Source organism: Protopterus annectens, chromosome 2.part0 (assembly GCF_019279795.1).
Source record: "Protopterus annectens isolate FY-2018-M chromosome 2.part0, PAN1.0, whole genome shotgun sequence".
In the NCBI taxonomy this organism is placed as follows: Eukaryota; Metazoa; Chordata; order Ceratodontiformes; family Protopteridae; genus Protopterus; species Protopterus annectens.
The window spans coordinates 1,818,212,692-1,818,226,161 of NC_056728.1; the positions used below are offsets into that span (position 1 = coordinate 1,818,212,692).

Sequence of the window (13,470 nt, forward strand, 5' to 3'; positions counted from 1 at the left end):
CTTCATTGCCCAGAAAGTCATCCCAGGAGATCATGACTTTGACACATACAATGTCTAAAATAACATCATTTAAATGTTTCTGACATTAATTCATCATTACCCAAAACCCACACTGGCACAGTCTGTAATGGCTGAGAGAGAGGTGCACAATATGAATCACTGTCACAAGTGCAAGTGCTTGATTTAATTGACCCACAAGAGATTATGAAACAAGCTTGAAACTTCCATCACTGGAATGTGACTCTAAACACTGTATGCACTTGGTAAAGATGGTTAAGGCTGTAAGATGTAAATGTCCTTCCATATCACTGTTACAGTATTCTTAACTAAAGGGATTCCCTGCCATGGGTAGCCCAACATCCAGCTATCTAGGATTTTATAGACATCATACGTCATGTGTACGTTCCCTGCTCAAGACATAGGGCATAAAGGTGACATACAGACATATGTACCTCAGAACTTTGCCGCCAATTCAAATGCCATCACTGCTGGTCACTCTGAATGCTCCTTTTTTCTCTACTGATTACCAAGCCTTATTTCAGATAAGTGCCCCATTGGAGTTTATTCTTATCTTTTCTTATTTCTTTAGATGTGAGTTTACATGTCATCCAGTAAGGGAAGTGGTCATTGTGGGAGGCAGATTCCCTCTAACTATCATCACAAGCGGTGTCTGTTTTGTTTGGGTGCTTCTCTTACTTGTGTGAATTACTCCATGCTGGGTTAGCATATTCTTCATTTGAAGATCACCTTTCAGCTGTTTCTGCTTGTCTGCCATTAACTCCTCCTTTGGCCTCTAGGTTTGAGGGCAAGCAATTTCATAAAGGCATCCTTTATATCAGACCTTCCAGGAAGGGTATTCCACCTTCCTGGGACCTTAATTTTGTTCTTGAAAAACTGATTCAGGCTTCTTTTCAGCCTTCAGCTTTGGCTTCCTTACAGCATTGTACATGGATGACTGTTATTCTTTTGGCCCTTACTTCAGTAAAAGAACTGCAGGCTCTTATGGCTGTTACTCCTGTTTTAGTTTTTCATAGGGACAGGGCATCTCTTTATACTAATCCTTTTTTTTTTATGCCCAGGGTAGGTAATGACTTGTCTCTTAATCAGTCTTTTAATTTGCCGTCCTTTTTTCCTTTTTCGCAGTCTGCTAGCGAGAAGGTTCTTCACACCTTGCATTTGCATAGACAGCTCGGATATTTGGATAAAACTAAGACCATTTGCAAATCTGAGCAGACCTTTGTTTCCTTTCATTCCCAGATGTCTAGGTTTGGCTGTTTCTAGGCAAACCATTTCTTCATGGATCTGTAAGGCTATTTTTTTTGTTACTTCTTTCATGGGAAGTGCATTTCTGCCTCTGTAAAGGCTCACTCTGCCAGGGCCGTGGCTTCCTCTAGTGCTTTTTTCAAAGGACTGGATACCAGTTATCCTTGAGGCTGCTACTTGGACCTCTGTCCATACTTTTACTAAGTGTTACAAATTGGATGTTGTTTCCAAAGCAAGCGCTGGCTTTGTCAGGGCTATCTTGTATGGGTTCTTTGAGGGCGCTCAGGGCCTTCTTCCTGCCAAAATTAAGAATACTGCCACAGTGATATGGAAGGGCATGGTCCAGTTGTGTAAAACCATACCAGTAGATGTCCTTCTCTTCACTGTTGCAGTATTTGCTTCCTCCCTTCTCCCACTCCCACTCTACTCTTTTCCTTTTTTTCTACTTCTGGATGCATATATTCCTCCTACTTCATAGGACTGTTGTTCCTTCACGTACATCTGTCAAATCCTAAGGCTTTGGTGTGCTGGCTAAACATTGGGCTATCAATGGCAAGGAATATTGTAACAGTGAAGAAAAACATCTACTGTTGTGGTAAGATTTTATGCAGCTATACTTTCCTCTGGTACAGGGTTTAATTTCCTCACTTGCCTGCTGTGTGACCTTGAGCAAGTCACTCGACTAATAATGATTAAGGGCAGCTGGGATTTTGGGCTAGGCTTCTCAATCGCCCCCTGGACTGCAAGCCTAGTAACTACGTATAAACTGGCCAGAGTACGGTCCTTCGTGTGATCCCAAATCACTGTCAGCCAGACTGTGAGAAGGCAAAGGGACAAGGGATTGGAAAGCCTCAGCATTAGCTAAACCCTTTCCTCACCAAGTTGATTCAGGAGAGCGCTCCACATCACTTCTGTGCCTTTCTACAGTTAATGAAAGATCAACTTCTCCCCTGTCAGCTGATTACAGAAGCACCCCCAAACAACTGTATGTGTATGTCTTGGGGTGGCAACAGGGACCTTCCTACATTAAAGGTCCTAAAGATGGATTATGTCTAGCCAGTTCACTCATAGTAGTCTCTGGAATCCCAGAATAAGGACACATGAGGTTGAGCACTGCATCTGAAAATCTGCACATTGTCATCCCTCCATTCAAAGAATACTTACTGGTTATACTTGAGATTTGTGGAGCTTTTTCTCTGTACGTTGGCTGATGAGGATGGACCAGATGTTGTAATGTGCATCATATTTAATGGTAGTGGGATGTCCTCATGAGTGCAGGGTTACATCCTTAAGGAGAATAGTCTGATGCCTATACTTGGCCCCCTTGTAGATCTCTTGAGATTTGGTGCTGCCTTGGTGTGCACTGTTTTGATCTTCATGGCTTGTCTACCTGCCATTGACTCACTTTCATTCATCAGCTTGTATGTCAGGTGAGGAAGGGTGGGAGGGTCTCCCTCATTCTGGTCCAGTGATTAGAATCTTGAAGTCCTTATTTTTGGGAAGAAAAAAAAGGATAATGTCATTTTGCCCTTTGGCTTACTTCTTGATGTTCTTTGTGTTTGAGTTATCTGCTTGCAGTAGCTCTCAGTCGGCCTGATTAACAAAGTCTTGGGTCCTGCGTCGGTTGCTGTCCCTTCTTCCGTGATGTCAGGTTGTCAGGGGTATAAAACATGCAGCCGATGCCATTACATCAGTCTTTCTTGCTGTGTAGTGCCCAAAGTAGAAGCAGTTTGCAAGTGCCGGTCGGCCGACTCCTGAAATTTTCATTTTCGAATTTCAGAACCGAAGTCTTCAACTAAAAGCTAAGTACCCCCATTGGGGAAACTTTTTCTTGCTCTAAACCGATGTCAGTAAAAGTAAATAATTGCATTACTTGTGGAAAGCAAATACCTCATAAAGATTTTCATTCGTACTGTATTCCTTGCCTAGGCCCTGACCACGACATACCTCGTTGTCGGTTTTTTGCCTTATTTAAACCACAAACTATCTGTCGTCAGTATATATTCACTTCTAAATATTTTGGTGCTCTGTTCAATTATCCTGATATGTGTTTGGTAAGTCATCTGACTACTGACATTCCAAAAAATGCAAAGATAAAGAGACAGTCCACCTAGGTCCAAAGCTGCCGATGATGCTTCTCCTAAGCCAGTTCGCTGGTACTCCAGTGAGGTGCTTTCGCAGCCCCTGATACCTGCTACTTCAGATTCGCAGGCCTCCACGGAGACCCATTCGGAGTCCGGTATGTCGCGAGATGCTTCAATTGTGGAACCTGCAGATGTCTCTACCTTGGATGGGTCCGGAGCCGCTGTGCAGGCACCAGCTTCTGACGGTGTATTCAGGCCTACTGACTTGCATATTAAACCAACGCCATCTTCTTCTTCACGGCCTAAAACTTGTACCATGCCTAGAAAAATTACGCCCAGACCGCATGGTCAGGCCTCTGTGCCTAAAAAACAAATTATAAAAATGGCTGAAGACCGTACTACTTTAATTAGGGGAAGCCAGCCTTCCCCCTCTAAGAGACCTAGGACTGAGTTTGCTTATGATACTTTTCTGTTTCCTCTGATGACAATGATCTGCCCTTATCTACCTATGAGGATTCTGATGCTGAGGACTCTATTCCCTCTGCTTCTCCCCCAGAGGATTTCTCTTTTGGTGAAACCTTGCATCCTCTCAGGGAGCATTTTCATTGGGAAGGTCAGGATTTCTCTGATTCTAAAAAGAGGATTAGGGATTTCTTACTACTGCCCCAGCACAGGCCTTTAACCATACCTCCTGTACTAGACATTGTTGATGATGCCTTTTCGGAATCTAGCTTGGCCCCTGATTCTTTACCTCCTGCTCCCAGAAAACCTGACAGATATTACATAGTCCATGACTCTCACAAGTTCCTTTTTAAAAATCATACTGCGGATCCTGAGACCATTTCACAGGGACCCAAGGGTATTAAAGCCACTACTGCCAAAAATCCTACTCCCTCTGATGGAGACTGCAGGGCGCTGGATAGATAGGGTAAGAAGGTATACACTTCTGCAACGTTGGCCATTAGGGCCTTAAACTGCCAGTTTCATATGTTAAAGTATCAGCAGCATATTATTGGATTGCTTAAATAGAAAAATTATGTTGATTCCTGATTGTGCTGAAAATAAGGATTTACAGGATTTACTGCACTCAGCTGAACAAGTTGGAAAACATATTTTGCAATGGATTTTGATTCACTAGAGGCATCTTGCAGGGCTGCTGTAAATGGGTATGTACTTGGAAGATATGCTTGGCTTAAGGAGCAATCCTTGCCAGATCATGTTAAAGTGAAATTACTGGATGCTCCCTTAAACCAGGACCGCCTGTTTGGCAACAAGGCAGAAGAAGTTCTTAAAAAGATGGAGGAAAAAGCAAAATCTATGCAAACTGTTAAAATATTTTTTTACAAGTACAACCTCCAAGTTTTAGTAGGCATTGGCCTTCCAAGAATTGGTCCTTTCCTGCCTCTTCCAGACCTTTTCAGTCCAAACCCAGATCCAGCAGAGCTCCCAGGCTTCAGTCCCAGGGTACGCACAGGACTAAGCAGTGGGGGGGCCTCCACTTCCAAATCTGGGAGTAATAAACATCCCCCCTATGGTAAACTGTCTCAGTGACTTCTTTTTAAAACTTCCAAGCACTTCTCAACTAACTGCCCCTTTGGGGGGAAAGATTGCTCTTCATGCAAAGAACTGGGAACTCATTACCCAGGACAAATGGGTTTTAAATATAGTGTCCCAGGGATACAGATTTCACTTCCACACATTACCAACACCAAGCGGATGGCCAAATCTAACCCCAAATTAGTGGGCAGAGGCCCAAAAACAAGTACTTTCTCTCTTAAGCATGGGGGGCTATTCAGCTCGTACCAGAAGAGGAAAAGGGACAAGGTTTCTACTCGACTTTTCCTGGTACCCAGAAAAGACAGTTCATGGTGTCCTATCCTGGACCTGTCTACTCTAAATACCTTTCTGGTGATTCCAAAATTCAAGATGCTGATTCTTCACAAGTTGCCTCCTATGCTAGGCAAAGATGCCTGGTTGGCAACACTTGATTTTAAAGGAAGCATACCTGCACATCCCAATCAGGGAATCTTGCAGAAGATACCAACGCTTCAAAGCAGGCTACATGCACTATCAGTTCTCTGCACTGCCCTTTGGCTTATCTACTGCACCCAGGGTATTCACAAAGTGCCTAGCTGCAGTCGTTGCATTTTGCAGGCAAAGAAATATTCAGATATACCCATACCTGGATGATTGTTTAATTCAGGCAGAAAGCCAAGCCATACTTTTGACTCATCTGGCCTTTGTACAAAGGGTGCTTGTCTGGGATACACCATAAACAAAAAGAAATCACACCTGGTACCCTGTCAACAAATTATATTCCTGAGAGCAAGCTTGAATACAACTTCCCAGATGGCTTTCTTCATGCCAGAGAGACAAATTCATTTGACTACCAACTTCAAACAAGTGGCCACAAAAATCCTGCTGTCTGCAAGGCAAAATACTACAAGCCTTGGGGTTCATGGCTTCCTGCATTCTTCTAATTCCATATGCAAGACTGCATATGAGGAAACTACACTGGTATCTAAAAAGCCTATGGTGTCAACATTCTCAGGATCTAGAAGCAATGATTCCTATCATACCATGCTTGCGCCTAGAGTTTCTTTGGTGGGAAGAGGCCTGCCACCAAAACAAGGGACTACCATTCACACTGCCCCCTGCCGCCCAAACCTTAACAGACTCATCAGACTATGCATGGGGGGGGCTCACCTGGCAGGGAAGTGCATTCAGGGCAAATGGAACCCAAATCAAATGCACCTGCATGTCAATCAACAAGAAATGTTAGCTGTACAGAATGCTCTGACAGCCTTCAAGGACCACATTCTTCCAGGACAATTAATGGTAAAGATGGGCAACACCACTGTTATGTGGTACATAAACAAGCAGGAAGGTACACATTCTTACTCCCTCTTCAGACTAGCCATGGCATTGTGGAACACAGCCCTGAGCTACCAAGTGCATCTACAAGATCAATTCCTGCCAGGAAAACTAAATGCACTGGCAGACGAACTAAGCAGAAACATGGATCCACATGAGTGGAAACTGGAACATAGGATTTTCAACATGTTGACAAGCAAATGGGGGACCCCAGATGTAGACCTTTTTGCCTCCCTCCAGCAATATAAAATTGGACAAATTTTGCACAAGGATTCCCCACAAACAAGCTTGGAAAGTGGATGCTCTATCCTTCAGCTGGAAAAACCTCTCAGTTTATGCCTTTCCTCCTCTGCCTCTGCTTTCCAAGGTACTACTAAAGATCAAACAAGACAAACCAAGGACGGTTTTGTTTGTACCAGACTGGCCACGCCAACTCTGGTACCCCCTCTTGCGCAGTGTGTCACTGTTGGCCCCATGGCACCTGCCTCAGACTCCTACCCTATTCTCTCAGCAGGAGAACCAGATCCTACACCCTCAGCTTCAAACACTGAACCTAGCAGCCTGGCTAATTACCTAATCTCTCCTTTACCATCCCTCAGTGAACCAGTGATGGATATCATTTTAGAGGCAAGGATGCCTAGTACTAGAAAATCTTATGCTGAAAAATGGAAAAGATTCTGAACCTGGAACCAATCTCAAGGGATGAACACAGCAGTGCCCAATTTACCTCAGATTTTACAATACTTAACTGAGATGCTTCACAAGGTCCTGTCTTTCTCCTCCTTCAAAATTCATCCTCAGCCATTTCAGCTCATTATAGCACAGAACCTCCCCTCTTTTCTCATCCACTGTTCAAGCAGTTCCTCAGAGGGGCCAGAAATTTACGACCACCCCAGGGACCTTAACTTTGTATTGGAAAAACTCACTCTTCCTCCTTTCGAACCAGCTGCTACTGCAGACTTAAAATTCCTTTCTTGGAAAACAGCTTTCCTTTTAGCAATCACTTCAGCAAGAAGGGTATCTGAATTACAGGCCCTCATGGAAGTGGAGCCTTTCATAATCTTTCATGCAGACAGGGTGTCCCATGACCAATCCCTCCTTCATGCCCAAGGTGGTATCCAGTGTGGCCCTCAATCAGTCCATTCATTTGCCAACCTTCTTTCCTAATCCACAGAACAAAGGGGAATGGATACTGCACTCTTTAGATGTATACAGACAACTTAGATTCTACTTGGACAGGACTAAACCTCAAAGGAAATCTGACCAACGGCTGGTGGCATTTGCTGCAGGGGCAGAAGGGAAGGCTATTTCAAAGCAAACCATTTCCAAATGGATAGGCCATTGCATTCATTTCTGCTACAAGCACCATGGAAAACCTGTCTGACAGGGAATTAGACCCCACTCAACCAGGGCTGCATCTACCTCTACAGCCTTTTCCAGAGGCATCCCTACCAGGGACATCCTAGAAGCTGCTACCTGGAGTTCTGTACATACTTTCACCAAGCATTACTGTCTGCCAATTTTCTCTAAATCCAGAGCTGGCTTTGCCACTGCAGTCTTTCAGGGCCTTATAGCTGATCCTAATGCTATCTAAATTCCTCCTCCCATCCATAGCTTTGGGAATCTACCCAAATGTGATGACTGCAACAGTGATTGTGTACATTTACCATAAATGTAGATGTTCAAGTGTATTCACTGTTGCAGTCCTGGTTACCCTCCCTAAAGCCCCCTTACTTCTTTTGGCTATACCTCTACTCTCCTTTACTATGCTTAAAAGCTTTTTGGTGTATTTTCTTTTTTGTTGGAGGTATAACCTTGTATATTTATAGATTTAATTGCTTCCCATTAGGGAGGCCCCTGACATCTGGGGAAGAAAAACTGATGTAATGCCATCTGCTGTATGTTTCATACCCCTGACGACCTGACGTCATGGAAGAAGAGAGCATCCGATGCAGGAATCCAAGACTATGATATTCAGGCTGACTGAGGGCTACTGCAAGCAGATAACCCAAATGTGATGACTGCAACCGTGAATACACTCGAACATCTACATTTATGGTAAGTGTACACAACTGTACTTTTTGATTCTTCCTTTGGGGAGAGAGGTCCATGAAGACCACTGTCATCTAGCTTGTTGTCTGACTATCTTCATTACAGAAATGTTTGAATCATGATGTGATAAAGATAGATGAGAAACATTGTTTCATCATCTCATGAAATCTCATCTTAAGGATAACATTTTTGTAGCATAGAAGCATCCAGATTTGACTTCACTTCCTAAGAAAAAGTCCATGCCTTCTGCAAATCCCCATTAGGAGTAGTGTGTGACATCATTTCTAAACATGTTGATGCAATTTTGTTTACAATTTTAATTTGCAGAAACTACAGGATCTTTCCAACTTGCCACTGGATAGAGTCAAATGGTTTGGATAAGGTGGTTGAGCAACTTTAGGCTTTAATTCTGCCTGTCTTGTCTATCCCAGTTTCACTCCTTCGTTGTGACCAAGCTTTGGAAAAGTTGACAGAGTTCTCCGATTCTGTGATTAGTGTACCTCTGAGAGAGTCTTTTATGAAATCCCCTCCATTTGTCATCTGTTGTAACATTGGCTGCAGTAATGCTGCGGCCAGGACAGCAGGCTCATGTATGTACCTTGTTCAGATGGTGTGCTGTGGACTCTCCTTTTTTCATGAATGAACTTTGGCAAACCATTTTTGATGCCCCTTTTTGATAAAGCCCTATTTGAGCAGGCTTCCCAGAATGTGGTTGAAGACCAATTGGAAATGGGTAGTTTATCACTATGGAGGGTCTCTATTGCTGCCCCCCGCCCCCAGCTTCACTCTCTGTTTATTAGTCTTCTGTACAAAGAAGAATTATCTTTATTGAGTAAGAGGGGCTTCTAAGCACTGGACATTCTTTTCCAGGAAGAATAAGACCCTTTATAGAATGAGAGTTTCCAAGCATCAGGCTTTGTTGCATCCCTAAGCTTCACCCACAAAGTCTTCCAGGAAAATGACTGTACCCCTGCCAGTAGCTCAGTCCTGTCTTACTACCCATGAGATGCTGTTTCTGAGTTTACGTCAAGGCCATCGCCATTGACCATAGATTCCGGATGTGGCTGACCAAATCTTGGACCTATTAGTCTGATCTTCTGTAAGTGCTCTACACAAGGGCTAGCTGGTCACTGCAGTACAGATAATAGAAATGGTAGACTGTACTTCATAAAGGAGCAGTAGACCTTGTTTCTCCTTTAGAGAAAGGCAGTGAGTTTTTCTACTGCCTTTTTCTTGTCTGAAGTGAATGTAGGTTTATCTCTCATCCTTTTTCTGTGCTGCTTTAACAGCGATGATAACTCTATTGGTCATATTCCTCGTGCTGCAGAGGAGCTGCTAGAAAGTCAGTTTTGCCTGGACTATATTTTTATCAAGATGAGTTTCACCTTCAGTGCAATTCTGCTGTTTGGTCTCACCTCTGTGCCCAGAATGTTTACTCGGGTAATGGCTATTGTGGCTTATACCTTTTAAAGGAAGGAATTTCTGGTGTTCCTTTAACTTGAACAACTGACCCAGGTAGTGCCATCAAGGGGCTTCCTGGTTAACCGTCTTTACTTGAGCAGTTTTTTGGCTCCATGGCCTCAGGATCACCATAATCTGGGAGATGTTTTCTGTGATTCCAGCTGAGCATATTGCTTTTGTAAGGTTATAGTCGACTAGTTTTCACTGTAAGTTATTTATGCTTATAGAGAAACTCCAAGAAGTAACCCTTGATGAGACTAACAGGTGAGTGATAGCAACCAAAGCCACTGAAAACCACTTTTGGCAAGAATGAGTGTTCCCTGCAGTTATGAGACTGTGACATTAGTAGAGTGGTGTGTAGGGCTTCTTCCTGAGCTGTTTTGGTTCACTGAAAGTCATTTTTTAGTAGAACAATTTTGTGTGTTGGGACTCACTTAAGTTACCTTTGACAGGTCAACATGTTCCCTAGCCTTGGCAGGCTTTCACTGAATGGTCTAAGCTTGGATCCAGCCATGCTTCCTGGTCCTCACAACAGCCATGATCTTCACATTTCTATTTATATGCTTCACAGTAAGGGTGCTGCAAGGATGCAGGTGTGCCAGATACTGTGGAGCCATCAAACCCCCACTGATAGACCCCTTGGTGTCAGATGCCTGTCATTGGGCTGTAGGGTGGGAAATAGTTCCGGTCATTTTTACTGTGGGCCTTTCCCACAGCAGAATGTTTTGCAGAGCCTATGATGGACCTTTTTCTAATGGATTTGATAAGGTAACCTTGTCATCTCCTTTGTGCTGAGAAAGTTAATGAGCTATGGACATGTGTTTTCCCTCAGAGCTCTAAAGCAGATTGAGACCAGAGCTCCTCCTGCTTCAGCTGGACAAACCAGACTTTGGAGTGGTACATGATCAGACAGGGTTATATGTGCTCATACTCCTTGTGCAGAAAGGTTACATGGCTGTAGTTTCTGGCTGTAGACCAGTGCATCATTCTTGCAATCAGCTCATTGTCCCTCAGATCTGCTTAGCATAAGTTTAATATTGCACTGCATTACAAAAATGACTTGGATAGAATTTCCCAACTATCTTCAATGCACCCAACTGAAAACTGCCAGTTCTGTTGTACACTGCATCCAAATGTCCATCCTTAAACCCATTCTGTAGTAGTACCGTCCCACAAGACAATTAACTCTAAAGACAAATTCCTAGCATAACAGGACAGGGCATTAAACGCACATGGTGAGTCCCTGTACTCAAACTGTGTGACCAAACTATGAAACTAGATTCCACCAGCTCTTTGCTCCACAGTCAACTTAATTAGAAGAAAATCTTCTATATCCATCTCCAGGTTCTTCCCTTCCTCTACCATTCCTGGTTAACCATGCCCCACCCCCAGTTGTCTCTCAAACCTCAGAGATCTCCTTTTATTGAGGACTCTGGCTCTTTTCTGTTTTGCAACTGCAGATTGCTCACCTGTAATGTTGTATCCAAATGTAAGAGGTCATCAACTTGGATTTAAAATTATATTTCTTACCCTTTTAAGCCCCATGTCTCTTCTCTTGAAGCTCAACACTTCATCGTTTATTTAAAAACTGAAATGATTTTCACTGTTGTATATATCACTTATCACACAGGCACTCTACTTAACATATGTGTACATCATCCATGTTATCTTTTTCAGCTGGTCAACCCAGTCAATCCTTATGTTTATCATTTGCCAGCTTTATTAAGCTGGATGTTCTTTTGCTTGTATTGGTGCAACTTCTCGGATTAATTTATCTATTAGTACATATTAGTTTCCTACTCTATATTTTTGTTATGCACCATATTATATTGAGTTGATCTTACTTATCATTCTATAGCCTTTACACGACAGATTACATTGCATTGATATTGACACACTGTATCTGTTATACTTTTTAATATTGTTTTTATTCACAAAGCAATTATGTATCTCATTACTGCTTTTCTTAAATGTTTATTGAACTATTCTCCCTGGCCTTGATGGGGAAAAGAGTCTTGCATGACCCAGCCAGATGTCCCCATTAATCATTCAATCAATCAGTCTTAAATATGTGATTGAGTTGATAGACTCCTAGAGAAGCAGATCCAGCCTACTTTTGGAACTGAAGATAGGGGAATCCTGTCACGCCTGAGTCTTCTAGGATGGGGAATGCTGCTGACCAAGAGGGAGAGCATTGTTTTTCCCTTCTGCATTGTTCAGCAAAGCAAGGTAGAGTTGATGGTGGATTCATTCTCCCTTCTCTGGCAGTGAAAATTCCTTTATGCTGTTTCACTTTGCACTCTGATGCTGAGTTTTTACAGCAACAGCGAATTAAGACCAAAAACTTATTGTCATCATTTCCCTGTTTTGGCCAAAAAGGGTGATGGTTCAGACTAATGGTTTCCCCAACAGTGCAAGAAACTGGTCTAGTCAATATTAAAGAAATTTCCCTGCCTCTGTTTGGGCAACAACCAGCTCCAACTCAGCGAGTGGCAGCTCCTTTATATTGTCCCTTCTCATGGGACCTTTCAGTGTTACTCTTTGGGATCACTGAAGCTACCAAAAGCTTCTGCTCACCAGTGTTATATTCTGCTGAATAGAAGTTCTCCATTTGGATAGAGAGGTATTCTAAATTGTTTCAGTTCATTAACATGGAGGTGATACTGACCTATTTTAATGTACTTGTTATTATTGGTCTCACTCAGTGGTTAGGATGCGTGTTTCTGGAATATCCGCAAATCATAACCTTGTGGGAGTGGGGAACGAGCTGTGGCTTTGTACTGGCTAGTTAAGCAGTTTCTTAAAAGGGTTCTTCTTTTCTCTCCACTGAAGGACCCTTCTGCGAATTTGAAATGCATGGTCGCTCAGTTTGCCCAGTCTTCATTCAGATATGTTGATTTGGTTGACTCTCCAGTTTATTCTTATTGGCCAGCAACTCTTCAGTTTTAGGCTCTTATTTGTAGGAGTTGTGTTTAAGATTTCACAAAGCAAAGATCAAGTGAAACCCATATACCCATATTTCCTCATAGAGCTAGTGCCACATCCACTTAGTCATCAGTGTGCATTATTGTTTGAACATCCAGGAATCAGTCTTCCTTTTAGCACCTTGGTGCTTCAGCGCTTGGCCTTCTGAGCTTATAACTTTAGGCTTTCCTTCAGTTTCAGCCTTCAAGAGAGGTTTAAAAAAGTTCACTGCATAGGATTGTTTCTAGCAATTGCCGTGCAAAGAATCTTTGAAGTCAATTGTAGCAGACACTTACTTGCCATGTCAGGTAATGTTCAAGAAGAGCATCTGTTGGGTGCTTATAATCCCCCCTGCCATCTCTGTATGATAATGACTTCTGCAGCCAACATCTTTGTATGGCTTCTCTTGCAAGCTGGGCATTTGTACACTTAACTGTATCTTATGGTGTCTTTAAAGTTGTTTGCTCGGTGCTTGATGGTTAAACTGGTAAGAACAGGGGCCAAAACATGCCCTCTTTGTCCAGTACATAACATCAAGAACTGTGCTATCCAAATGTACCCATGCAAACTGAGCAAGGGAAATTGGAAAAGATTTTAGAAACTGAAGATATTACAAGAGGAAATACCAAGTTACCAAGTGCTAATGTCCACCTTTGCAGATCAGCAGCAATGGTGAGTATGTGTTTTTACATTTTTTTAGAAATGGTTTGATAAGGGATCAGAATTGTGGACTGCTGAAGAGCACACATTATAAATACCAGTATACACCAGT

At 42.7% G+C, this 13,470-nt stretch overlaps 1 protein-coding gene across 2 annotated transcripts in view; it reads left to right on the plus strand.

The window, feature by feature from the left end:
- Positions 1–13,470, plus strand: part of ELP3 (elongator acetyltransferase complex subunit 3) — a 1,566,942-nt gene that overhangs the window by 832,844 nt on the left and 720,628 nt on the right. The window lies entirely within an intron of this gene.